The sequence below is a fragment of the Capra hircus genome, chromosome 18 (assembly GCF_001704415.2).
Source record: "Capra hircus breed San Clemente chromosome 18, ASM170441v1, whole genome shotgun sequence".
Taxonomy (NCBI): Eukaryota; Metazoa; Chordata; class Mammalia; order Artiodactyla; family Bovidae; genus Capra; species Capra hircus.
In genome coordinates this window covers 12,456,247-12,470,476 of record NC_030825.1, presented here as the reverse complement: position 1 = coordinate 12,470,476, position 14,230 = coordinate 12,456,247, and positions in this window count along the sequence as shown.

Here is a 14,230-nt window from a genome sequence, read left to right as displayed (position 1 = left end):
TCAAATAACCAACAGGGATCTGAGGCCCAGGAGGGAGTAACCTCTCCAAGGGCACATGGCTGGGACCTGACGGAATCTTCCCATGACAGCCTGTGCAAAGGCCCTGGGGTGTGAGGGAGTGGGGAGAAGTGACAAGTGTGTCTCGGGGGCCGAGTCAGGTTGTGAGACCTTAGGGCTGCCCCCAACCCTTGAAGCTGAACTCATGCAACGGTAACAGCACGATGTAAGCGGGTCCCAGCCAGAGATGAGGCTGGGGACAGAACTGCTGGGTCCCCGTGGGAAGCACACATGCTGGGAACCCCATCCATCCCCTAGTGGCTCTCCTCCTCCGCCAGGGCGGGGGCGGGAGGGAGGGAAGACTCTCTTTCTGGCCGGGGATGTGGGGCTGCCTCACCCCTGGGACTCTGCTTGGCCCCATCCCTCTGGACAAGCATTTGGAACAGGGTGGGGTGGCCTCCTCCTGGAGATAAGGCCCAGGCAGGCATCCCCAGCAGCTGCTGCAGGGACGGCTGTGGGCACAGAGCCTGGTTCCCTGGGCCTGGAGATGCTGCAATTTTCTGATGCTAATTGAGCCCGAAGCCCCCAAAGATCCTAGGGGCTTAACCCACCTCAAAGACTGTGTGATGTTTTCAGACAAAATGCAGCTGGAAAGCCTGCAGCCTTTAAAAACACAGCCCACAGTTCAGCAGGCTGCCCTGCTTTGCTGTGTTATGAGGTCTGACCTTGACAGGGGCTGGGGCAGAGCCTTCGCTTGCAGATGGAATGTAGCTCATGTTTCTAACCTGTTTTGCTTTTTGGGGAAAAAATTAAAACGTTCACAGGTCACTCTTTCCCTCCCTGCCCTCATTAACAATAAAAAATAGCTTTAGGGCATCTGATGGGGAAAACAGCTTTTTTAAGGAACTCTTCTGGGATATAACTTGCAGGCCACACAATTCACTCTTCTAAAGCACACAGTTGCTTGGGTTTCAGCATATTCAGTCATGCAACCATCAATACAATGACTTTAAGAGCATTCCACCACTCCTAAAAGAAACCCTGGATTCTCAGCCATCACCTCCAATCCCTCCACCCCTGGCAACTACTGCTGTGCTCTCAGTCTCTGTGTAGTTTCTTCTGGACATTTCATATACATAGTATCACACAAGCTGCGGTCTTGTGTGTCTGGATTGGGCTTCCTTGGCGGCACAGACAGTAAAGAATCTTCCTTGCCATGCAGGAGACCCGGGTTCAATCCCTGGGTTGGGAAGACCACTGGAGGAGGGAGCGGCTACCCACTCCAGTATTCTTGCCTGGAGAATTCCAAGGACAGAGGAGCCTGGCAGGCTACAGTTTATGGGTTGCAACCAGTGCAACACGACTGAGAGATTAATTTCCTTTCCTTTTTTTTTTGACCTGAACATAATGCTTTCAAGGCTCATTCACGTTGCAGCCTGTGTCAGCGCTTCATCCCTTTTTACAGGCAATAGATACTATTCTGTTCTGTGGACAGACTATGTTTCGCTTATCCATATATCTGCTGATGGAAATTTCGTTTTTTTCCACTTTCTAGAGGCTGTGAATAGTGCTGCTATGCACATTCGTGTACAAGATTTTGTGTGAACCTAACTCTTCACTTCTCTTGGGTATATAAACAGAATTGCTGGATCATATAGCAACTCTACATCTAACCTCCTGAGTAACAGCCAGACTGGGAAACCATAAAGTGTCATAACTTAAGTGAGGCATTTATTAAAAACTCACTAACACTTGCGGAGCATTCACTCTGGTCAGGCTGTCAGAATGTTGCCGTTATTCCAGCCCCACGACAAGCTTGCTCAGCGAGCACTCCTTCCACGTCCCCACTGTGCAGGGCAGGAAGCTGGGAATCCGAGACGCTGAGTCACTGAGTAGGGCCCAGCTTCTAAGTGTGGAGCAGGGATATGAACCAGGTAGTGGTCCCCTCCCTCCTGAAGACCTGGGACAGGCGGCCTGCATTCCAGTGTCAAGAGGACTGGGCTTCTTGTTTAGCCAGAGATGTTCACATTTTGAAGAACTAACAACCCAAAGACCACTTTCTAATTCCTCCTCCTGGGAACTGATCAGAGGCTGGGTCACAATGCTGTGTGGCCATAACTGACTCACAGGTCCTTCACATTAACGGTCCACCTGACCCAGCTCAGGGAAGGGCCTGCTGGGTCGAATCCCTGCTCCAAACCAACATCCCTGCAGTGAACAGAACCCAACCAGGCCTTTTCCTTACAGCAGCACCAACACAGGAGAGCACGTGAACCAACGTTCCCAGCTTGCCTGCTGACCCAAAAGCGGTCATTCTCAGCCCTGAGCTGAGCAGAATCCCGAGGGCCATAAAAACCCCAAGTATCCTTCGACACCTGAATGGATAAAGAAGATACAGCATACATAAATGCAATGGAATACTACCTGGCCATAAACAAGGATGGAATAATGCCACGTGCAGCAACATGGATGGACCCAGAAATAACCATACTAAGTGAGGAAGTCAGAGAAATACCACATGATGTCACTTACCTGTGGACTCTAAAATACGATACAAGTGAACTTGTCTATGAAACAGAAACCCACTCAGAGACATAGAGAACAGACAAGGGCGACGAGGGAGCGATCACTTGGGAGTCTGGGGTTAGCAGATGCAAACTACTGGATATAGTCTGGATAAACAACAAGGTCCTACTATAGCACAAGAAACTATACTCAACATCCTGTGATAAACCATAATGGAAAAGAAAATGAAAAAGAATGTGTACATACAACTGAGTCACTTTACTGTGCAGCAGAAATTAACACAACATTGTAAATCAAGCATACTTCAATAAAATAAACTGAAAAAAACCCGCTGGGCCTAACCCTCTGAGAGTCTGAGCCTACACGTCTGCCTATGCGTCTGCGGTGGGCCTGAGAGTCGGCAAGCTCCCAGGCGAGGCTGACACTCCAAGTCACTAAGAAGTCAGGTGTATCAGGGCTGGTCCACACCGCCTGAAAAGTTGTTAAGTGCTTCTGTCTCTACTTGGGCAAACCTGCCAATAAGGAATGAGGCTCCTGCTGCACTTGGGACCTTTGTATCCTCGCCTGATGGGGATGCACAGAGGGAGTGAGAATTCAGTTGGAAGGAAGAAGGGCTGTCTAGACGGGGTGGGCAGGAGTTTTCGCAACGTTTCAAGGTACCAATTCGGACCCCTGCCTTTGTATTTGTAAACTAATCCCTGGTGCTCTGCTGCCCCCCAGTGGTGGGCAATTCTGCACCACCTCCTTTGGGAGGTACCCTTGATTGCTGACTGTAGGTGGGGGTGCCTGCTCCCTGACCCCAGAACCAGGGTCCTCGTACTTGGTTTTTCTTGGGAAGTGATCTCTTGTGAGTCATTTACACTTTAGTAAGATTAAGTTCAAGTCCTTGCACTTCGTTCCAGGAGATAGTGCCACTTAAACTCCAAAGCTCATACTGGAAGATAGGAATGCTTTGCTGCTGGCTTTAAGTTTTATGTACCAGAGAAGGACAGGTAGGGTCCTTCTGAGAACAGAGGGCAGCTGTCTCCTCTGACCCTGGAAGGTAGGAGAAGCTGGCCGAGGCCCTGCTCCCAGCTCTGGGAGCTCCAAGCTGGAGGGGCGGGTGTGCACTTCGCATCTGCCTTGTGAGATGCTCACCTCTGGCTCTGGGCACCTGCCCTGTGCTCAGTGTCATCGCTGTAGCTTACAGCAGCCTTCCAAGGCCACAGATGCCAGCGGGGCTCAGATAGGCTACGAGCTTTCCTACCTTCATAACCGGCCAGTGAGGAATCCGGAACACATGTGACTGGTTGGCCCTGGAACTCTACGGACCCAGAACTCAGGGAGGCAAGAACTAAAGGGGGTGTGGGGTGACCTGCACATCAATGACATTCAAAACTCTTAGAAGGTGGGTCTAAGAGGAGGGAAGAGGCCCAGAGTTGGGCATAAATGGAGAATAACAGGAACTGGCAGGAGAGGCCAGGGAGGGTGGGGAACCGCGAGGGGTGAGGACTGTAGGTGTTGACAGGCAGGTGCCAGATGGAAGCATGCGCAGTCTCAGAAAAACGCGCCGTTTGATCAGCCACTTCACTGGCTGTGGGGCAAAGCCTGACTGCTTGGAGACAGGGCCAGGGACCCAGCCTGCAGCTCCGTCCTGGGGGTGGACTTGAACTCGGGCATCTTTCCTGTCCTGCTTGAAGGCCAATTTGGAAGGATGTGGCCACAAGACAAAAGAATGTCTGGGGCCACCAGGAGCTGGAAGGACCCTCCCCCGGATCCTCCCAAGCGAGCTGACCCTGCCCACACCTTGATTTTGGACTTTTGGCCTCTAGACTGTGGGAGAATATATGTTTGCTGATTTAAGTCACCCAGTTTGGGTAATTTGCTATGGCAGCCCTAGGAAACTAATATGATATGGTATCAATATATCTATATGTGTGTGGGTGCTAAATTGCTCCAGGCTTGTCCATCTCTTTGTGACCCTATGGATTGTAGCCCACCAGGCCCCTCTGTCCACAGGATTCTCCAGGTAAGAATACTACAGTGGGTTGCCATGCCCTCCTCCAGGAGATCCCCTCGACCCAAGGATCTAACCCTAAATTCCTCCATCTCCTGCATTCTTTACCAATAGAGCCACCTGGGAAGCCCTTTTATCTCTATACACACACAGATACAAAATAGCCTCTCGTGTGTATATATACACACATATATATCACATATCATGTAATGAGAGTTTACTATCTCCACGAGTGCTTTTCAAAGTGTGGTCCAAGGAACCCCTGTACTGTCTGGATACCTCATCAAACATGAAGATCCCTCCCAGACCTCCGGGATCAGGCTCTCGGGTGCGGCCCCCAGCTGGCTATTTTATGCCAGCTTTCCAGGCAATTCTGAAGGACCTGGAGGCCTAGGACCCCAGTGGCCCCTGGATTCATGGGGTGACCTGAGGGCAATGGGAGGAGATTCCTCACTGAGGGCCCGGGAATGCATCCAAGGAGAGCAGGAGGGACAAGGACAGGCTGTTCTGTGGACAAGAGGTGGCTGGCGTCCCTGCCTCGAGGCTGGTGTGTGTTGCGGGCCCAGAGGTTTGGGGTCACGAGGACCCAGCCCCTCCTCCACTGCAGCTGCCTGTGGGAGGAGCCAGGAGCACAAAGGCTGTTTGACGTGGCCTCCTGACGTTTCAGCAGCTGCTCCGTGTCAGGCTGCTCCAGGAATTCCAGGGCCCAGGCAAGAGGTCGGGGCTGACATCCCAGGAGCAGCTGGTGGGATGGCCACAGGCCCATCTGGAAGGTTTGAGGCCTCAGGGAACACTTACGTGACGGGCTTAAATGGAAAGTTTGGAAGTAAGTTAGCTCAGGGCCTGAGGACAAAGGAGCCCACACAACCGGCTGAGGGTCCGCGAAGCCTCTCCAGTCCAGTACCTGCCATGGGGACCCTCTCTCATCCCTCAGGACCCCCACAACCCCCACGGGCTCCACGCTGTCAGGGAAGGAAGGACAGAGGGGCGTGTGTAACCTCCCCTTTTGCCCTGTCACTCACAGCTTGGCAGAGGGCTGCACACAGTAGGCGCTCACAAGAGTTTGCTGAATGAACGTGTGCACACATGGACAGTTTCTGCTCTGGGCGGGGGGCAGTTTCTCAGAGGGGTGGTCCCTGACCAACAGCTCAGCACCTGCTGAGAGATTAGTAGAAAGGCAGGTTCCTGGGTCCCCCCCCAGATCTCCTAAATCAAACTCAGCGGGTGGGTGACAAGCTGTGTCATTTTCAGGGGTCCTGCTGCCCCCAGGCGTGAGAACTACCGTGCAGTGTGGTGACGGTCACCCTGGCTGAGTGCCAGACCACCCTCAGAGCTCACCACACAAAACCAAGGCCAAGCTCTCTGTGGCTGGCTGAGCAGAGACCCTGGAGGGGCCAGGCACGAGCTGTGTCCAGTGATCCTCTGGGGCTGTCAGGCTGTGACCCACATGGAGCCTGCGAGGTGACACGGATCCAAATTCGGATTCAAATCCTGGCCCTGCCTCTTGACAGCTGAGAGATTTGGGGCAACCAAGTAAACGGCCCCTGCCTCAATGTCTTCATGAGAAACAGGGGACGGTAAGGACAGGACCTTTCTCACAGGTGTCACGGAGGTGAATGTGTTTGCTTCTGTCTTGTGTTTCCAACAGCCCTGGGTACACAGCAAATAGAAAGTGGCAGAGAAAGCAGTACTGTTCCCACTATTATTATTGCTACCGTTATTACTGTTGTAGCCACACGTTCCGGGAAACAAACTCACTCAGAAGGGCGATGCAGACAGTGGAGTGCGGTTTATTACACCGGCGGCCCAAGGCAGAGTCTCCTCTTAGCCTAGGACCCCGACCAGTTTTTCTGAAAACCTTATATACCCTAAGTGTACGTGCCAAACCCACCTCCCCAAATTCCCTGAAACTAGTCTGAACAAAGGAAGAGAAAGATACAATCAAAGCCTAGGCAGTTAACAGGGGACAATTATCAGCAGGCCTGTGGTCATACCCCAATAAGCATAATAGAATTTATGATTCTATTCGGTTACACAGATAATTAGGGTATTTTTTTAGGCAACAGAGAGTCTAGGTACAAGCCCTGGGGCTCTTGCATCCAGGGGGCCTGGTTTTCCAGTTGGTATGTCGTTTCCATAGATACTGGGCATAGAGCTCAAAGTCCACAGTCCCACCCAAGATGGAGTCCTGCTTTCAAGATGGAGCCTGTTCTGTTTCCTGCTTTCAGGATGGAGCCTGTTCTGTTTCCTCCTTCATTCCCCACTCTTGATGCTCTTAACTCATAGTATGAGCATCATTCATAGGGATATATTGCACCCTGACTCTCCGACCTTTAATTTGGGAGAACGACATCAACCTTTGGGTTGCAAAGTTCATGATACATTGTAAAATAAAGGGTCCACAAAGCAGAACTATCAAGGCAACTATAACAACGGTAAATATAGTTTTCCACCAGTCACCCTTCACCCAAGATAGGACCGAAATCCAAAAAGGAAGATTATAATCAGGCATAAATTTTACCTGACATTTCATGTCATCTAGGTTGGCTGATATATAGCCAGATAAATCAGGAATATATACACAACATTCAACTTTAATTATAGCACAGGTCCCTCTTTGTACTGAAACTGTGGTTAGTCTCAAGATGATACCGGCAAGTCCTTGTAGCAGCAGTTGATTGTAGAGCTTCCCCTCTTTTTCTTCTTTAAGATGATCTTGGTTCCACGGGGCTCAGTGGTCCTTTTACATAGTCAGCTCGCCGTCCTCCGGGTCTCTGTGGTATGCTCTCTTCACCCTCATGTGGTGGATCCACACCTGCAACTTTCACTGCAGGAGGGCTGGTTAGAACCACAGTATATGGACCCTTCTAATGTGGGGCCAGGAGTCGTGTTCCCAGTCTTTGAGCACACCTCATCCCTGAGCACAAATTCGTGAATCTGTTCCCCAAGGGGGAATGGCACCCTTTCTTGTACAAACTTAGTTACCTGATTTATTACCTTACCCAGTTGCTCCAACTGCTGTGAAATCTCATCTCCCCTTCAGTTCAGTTCAGTCACTCAGTCGTGTCCGACTCTTTGGGACCCCATGAATCGCAGCACGCCAGGCCTCCCTGTTCATCACCAACTCCCGGAATTCAATGAGACTCGCGTCCATGTTGACACCTGTTTTATTATGGGAGGGGGCCCCCCATACACAGTTTTGCACGGAGAAGAGCCATGGGACTGTGGGGTCATTCTGAGTCTGAGCAGAGCCATCGGAAACAAGTCTACCCAGGAACAGTCAGTCCCGTAAGATCTACTTGGAGAGTATTGCTTTAAGTGTCCTGTTGGTTCCCTCTACCATCCCAGGACTCTGGGGCCTATATGTTGTATGTAATTTCCACTTGATGTTTAAAGTTTTGCTTACTTGCTATACTAAATCAGTTACGAAAGATGGGCCATAGTCCGATCCAATGCTGGTAGGAAATCCAAACCTGGGAACTATCTCCCTAAGCAGGCATCAAGCTACTTCTGATGCTCTTTCAGTCCGGGTAGGAAAAGCTATTACCCATCCCGAGAACAAACATATTATGACAAGCAGGTAATGGTAGTGTCGGTGAGGTTTCATTTCAGTGAAGTCCACTTCCAGGTGTTCAAAGGGCAGCGTGCCTTTTAGCTGAGTCCCTGGAGGTTTCTGTCTGTGCCAAGAGGCAACATTGACCTGTGAGCAGGCAGTGTAGGCTCTTCCATCCAGGGGGCCTGGGTTTCCAGTTGGTATGTCATTTCCATAGGTACTGGGCATAGAGCTCAAAGTCCACAGTCTGGCCCAAGATGCAGTCCTGCTTTCAAGATGGAGCCTGTCCTGTCTGCTTGCTCCTCCATCACTACCATGATTATGATCCCTACTGTCACTACTGCTACTATTACCGCCTACCATCACTATTATTACCATAACTACCATTAGCACTGCTATTAATCCCTGCGTCAGGAAGATCCCCTGGAGGAGTAAATGTAACCCACTCCAGTGTTCTTGCCTGGAGAATCTCTTGGACAGAGGAGCCTAGTGGGCTACAGTCCATGGGGTCGCAAGAGTCAGAGACACCGAGCAACTTAGCACGCACTGTTACTATTACTATTAATACTACTGTCACTGTTATGCTAGCCATTGTGTTACTATCATTATTACTACTTTTATCACTGCTAGTATTAATGGTAATACCGTAACTATCACTACTACACTGCTACTGCAATTTCTATCGTGACTACGGCTAGTATCGTCACTGTTAGTATTCCAGCTCCTGTGACTGTTCTGCTCTGCTACTATTTTGTCAAGGCACAGGCACTCTGTCCTCCAAACTTCTTCAAGGAGGGACAATCACTTCTTGCGCAGGCTGAGATTTGGACTTTTGGAACAGGAACCTGATTTAAAACCCGACACTCTGCAGAACCAAAGGGGTCAGGGTCCTCCCAGGTCTCCAGTGCTACAGTGCCAGGCTGTGCCCAGCGGGGAGGAAAGCGCTTTGGAAATCAATGGCTGGAGGCTGCAGGGACCTGGAGCACAGCCCCCTCCCCCGACATCTGCATTTGGGGGTTAATCTTCCTGAATGAGGCCACAATCTTCCCCAGACAGTCAGGGGTCCCCCTGCACCAGACTCAATCCTTCAGGCTCCTGTTTTAAAACGTTTCAACCTTTTGTCATTCCTGAGCAAACAGACTGGATTTACTGGGAAGGCTGCTTCCAAGGGGCTCTTCCTGACCCAAATCCCATCTTCTTGGGGCCAGACGTGAAATAAAACATAGCAGCTCTCTGGCCTTTTGAAGCCAGGGAAGGGAACGCTTCATTTTTTAAAAAAAATATAAATTTATTTATTTTGATTGAAGGCTAATTACAATATTGCATTGGTTTTGCCATACATCAACATGAATCTGCCACGGATTCCCCATCCTAAACCCCCCTCCGTTCTCCCTCCCCGAACCATCCCTCTGGGTTGTCCCTGTGCACCAGCCCTGAGCATCCTGTATCCTGCATTGAACCTGGACTGGCGATTCGTTTCACATATGGTATTAGACGTGTTTCAATGCCATTCTCCCAAATCAAATCATCTCACCCTCGCCCTCTCCCACAGAGTCCAAAAGACTGTTCTAGACATCTGTGTCTCTTTTGCTGTCTCGCATACAGGGTTATCGTTACCATCTTTCTAAATTCCATATATGTGTTAGTATACTGCATTGGTGTTTTTCTTTCTGGCTTACTTCACTCTGTATAATCAGCTCAGTTTCATCCACCTCACTAGAACTGATTCAAATGTATTCTTTTTAATGGCCGAGTAATACTCCACTGCGGGCAGATGTCACGCGCGTGAATCTACGGTTTGCTTTGAAAGTTTTCTTTGGGAGAACAGGAGAAAACACGACATTGAACTTACAGAAGAAAACGACAACGAGCTTCTAACATTTGGAGCGTCACACACCTGGATTCAACAAATGGAGCAAAAACTGCTTTCAGAGGTGATGGGGGCTGAGCCTGGCTGTAGGATCCTGATAGAAACGGAGAGGTTAAGCTGTGGAGTGCCAGCTATGGGAACTTTCCTGCTCTGACCAGCTAGACTTCTTCTCTGGGAAAAAATGAAACACTACCTCCATCAGAGGCTGGACTGTCCTAGAACTGATGAAATACACATCCCTTTTCACCTGTGGTTTTCCCTAATTACTGTATTAGTACATGGTCATTAACAATTATTTGGAAAACAGAGAAAAGCAGAAAGTCGAGAATCCTGTGTGCAGAGAGAACCTCTGTTAATCTTCGGTGAATTTCCTTTCAGTCTTTTTTTCCGTACATTTTAAAACAAGGACAATATTGTACTATAAGCTATGTTTTGTACTTTTTAAGTTTACAATGACAAAGAGTTTTATCTCCCCCTCTCACATGAGTTACCTGGACGAGCAGACACTGCCTGGCCCAACTCCTCTAAGCCAGACACCTGGGGGCGACTGTGACCCTGACTTCTCCCTCTGCCCAAAACCTGTGAATCCGAGTCTTGTCAGGATGGTCCGTTCAGTATCTCTCAACCCATCCACCTTTCTCCATCCCCTCGGCCCAGACAGTGGGAAGCACTTTAGAAATATTTGGCTGAGGCCTCTCACCAGGGGTGGGTGACAGCCTCCTCCCTGGCTCCCACCCTGAACTCCAACACATCATTCTCCATACTGTCAGCAGAATACTTTCGAAATGCAAATCTGATCCCCATCACCCCGATTAAAACCTCAACTGCTGTAGCCAACTGCTCTTAGGATAAACACCGGACTCTTCTCCAGGAAGCCTCCCTGACTGCACACACGAGCACATCCCCACTTCACGGCACCACATAACCCCACCACCGACTGCCGTTCTCATGGGTGCCAATGGGCCCACCATCCGGCCTCCCTGAATCACGGCGCCCTGGGAAGCTCTCTATTATCAGTGCTCAGCCAAGAGCAAGCACTCTGAGAACACATTTGCATTAGATGAATGGAACATATCCATAAGCACAGTGCTGGAGCAGCCTTCTCACTCACATCATGTTTTAGGGTGTGTGATCACCCAGCGTAGCACATCTCTGTATGGCCACAAAATTTTGGCATGGCCATCTTAAATGCTGAGGATGGCATGACCACATGTCATTATTCAGGGGAGGGACCTGGTTCTCAGTCTACAGAATTTCTAGGGAAATAGCCCAGCAACAATAACTCAAGTCTGTCTCAGGGGCTGGAGACCAGCCCCTGAAAATCCTGTTAGTTACCTGCATCCTTGCCTCCTGGGCATGGAGGGAGGGATGTGCCCTCTCCTGGAGTCAGGAGATGCAGGGGTCCTTTGACCATGCTAATCACTGAGGACCATCATCAGTGACGGAGCCTCCTGGGGCCGTTTTGAAAGGCAGCTGCCCAGGTGAGCTGAGGCCACTGGTCCAGCCTAAACACAGAAGCTGCTGGAATCTTTCCAGGTGCCAGCCTCTTAAATCCCTCTCCCCAACTGTACTTTGGGGTTAGGTCCCTGAAGCCCTGCAGCAGACACACACAGAGGCCGCCGTGTGCTGAATGTGGAGTCTGAGACCCGTCCCTGCTGACATCTTAGGAGTTTCCCACTGTTTCCTCAGGTTTGCCATCCCTGTCTTCTTGGTTAAAATAATGATTTTCTTCCAAAGGGCAGGTGGTGAGGTTTGTGACTCACTTTTGGCAAAGCAACGAGGGGAAAAACCACCACACAGTCTGGAAGGAGTGGAGTCGGCCAGAGAGGGAGACTGGACCTCATTCCTCGGCATCTGGGCCAGAGGGAGAAAATGAGGTGTTTCAGTCTCAAACGACCGTCATTCTGATCAGCACCGCCACCGTCCTTATAAAGCCGTCCAGCCCTGAGCCAAGGCTGCAGCACCACTGGTGTCTGTGCGTTAGGGACAAGACGGAGGCCCAGACGCGAGACGTCAGGCTTCCAAGCGGCAGGGCTGGGCATCTGGTTCCTTACCTGGGCATCTGGTCTGCGTTGCTCTCCCGCTCCCCGGACATCCCGGCAGCTCTGGCAGGTAGAAGGCTGAGAAGTTGAGAGGGCAGGTTGAGTGGCCCGATTCTCCCCTTGGAGTGATCTAATTTCACTATCAGAGGAGAAACCTGGCTCTTAAGACTATGGAATTCTGGGGAAATAGCTCCGCAATAAGTGGAGACTGGAGACAGTGGTGCCTGAAAATCCTGCTGGTTATCTGCATCCTGGCCTCTTGGGGATGAAAGAGGCACCCCCTACCCCAGATGTCCCCCCTCCTAGAGCTGTCTCCAGTTCCCTTAGATGTCACCCTTCTCACTTATAGCAAAGTGGGGCAGTGAGGATCCCAGGGCCATCATGTCCTAGCCATGGCACCTTTTGTGGGCAAGTTAATTACACACCTGGAGCCTCAGTTTTCCCACCTGTAAAATGGGCTCAGGGCACCTAACTCACAGACTTGCTGGGAAGCATTTTTGCCCCTTCTCCTCTCCTAGCTTTTTTCCTTTTCCTTTGGATCTTGGTGTAAACTATTTCCACCTAGAACCCTTCCTGCTCCCACTCAGCTCCAGACTACTGGGTCCCTGAGCCCCTCTCCTCCCATCCTCCTCCCCTTGTAATTCCTGTCCTGTGTCTGTTGCTTCCTTGAGGGTGGGGGCGGGGACCACCAGGGTCAGCGCCAGAGCCCAGCATGTAGTGAGTGGATGCTTCCGGCATCTCTCGAGATAGGAGGAGGAGGAGGTAAGGACATCCAAACCATCCGAGCAATGGGCCACCCACTTGAGCACGACAGTCTCTAGTGCCCAGGGGGGACAAAGCGGGCATGAGCGTGTTCCAGGGTTGGAGGAAGTCGAGAACCTGAAAGAGCAGTGCTGGAATACAGCGTGACACCACAGGTTTGGGGCTGCTTGCTCATTTTTTAGTCATTATTTTCTGCAACTTTTTATTTTGGTATAAATTCAACAGACAGGTTGCAAGAATATAAGGGATTCCTGTGTACCCTTCACCCAAATTCACCATCACTGACATTTCGCCCTATTCTTTCTCTCTCTATGTGTTTTCATGTAAATATCATATATATGTAAGTTGCAGACATTGGCCCCCTTTCTCCCTAACACTCTGGCGTGTATTTCCCAAGAACATGACTTTCTATCACCTAAATACAATAAAATGATCAAAATCAGGAAATTTAACATCTTACCAGAATATAATACAGGCGAACCTCCAAGATATTGCTGGCTTGACCCCAGAGCACTGCAGTAAAGCAAACACTGCAGCAAATCATACAATGCTTTGGTTTCCTGCCACTTATGAAAGGTGTATCTCCACTATGCTGCAGTCTGTTAAGCACACAGTAACATTATGTCTGAAAACACAATGTACGTGCCTTAATGTAAACATATTTCATTGTTTTAACATTCTAATCATCACCTGGGCCTTCAGAGAGTCGTCCTCTTTTTGCTGGTGGAGGATCTTGCCTCAGCACTGCCCTGCTGACTGACAGGGGTGGTGGCTGCAGCAATTTCTTAATATGAGATCCCAGTGAGGTTGGCTGTAATGACTGACTTTGGTGAACAGTTTCTCTGGAGCACGCAGTGCTGCCAGATAGCCTCTGGCCCACAACAGAACTTCTTTCGAAACTGGAGTCAGTCCTCTCAAACCTGTTTTATCAACTAAGTTGAGGTCACAGTCTAAATCCTTTGTTGTCATTTAAGCAGTCTTAACAACACCTTTACCATCTCACGAAACCACTTCCATGTCGATCCATAAGGAGAAGCTCCTCTTGCACTGACGTTTGATCATGAAGTTGCAGCAATTCAGCCACATCTTCAGGCCCCACTGCTAGTTCTCTTGCTGTTCCCACCACATCTGCAGCTAACTCCTCCACTGTATTTTGAACCCCTCAAAGGTGTCCATGAGGGCTGTGTATTTTGATACTTGAACCTCCTCTCAAGAATCATGAATGTTCTTAATGGCTGTTTCATCGTCTGCTCTGACATCTGCTATTCACTGCAGGGCCGTCACGCGTGAACCGAGCTAGCGCTTTTGCGCAGTGCACTGCTTCATCAGGCACTGTCATGTTATAGAGATGCCTTCTTTCCTTCAACTTCATGAACCACTTCTGCAGCTTCCTTACCCCCCAGCCTTCGCAGAACTGGAGAGAGTAGGGGTCTTGCTCTGCATTAGGCTTTGGCTTCAAGGAACATGGCTGGTCTGATCTTCTA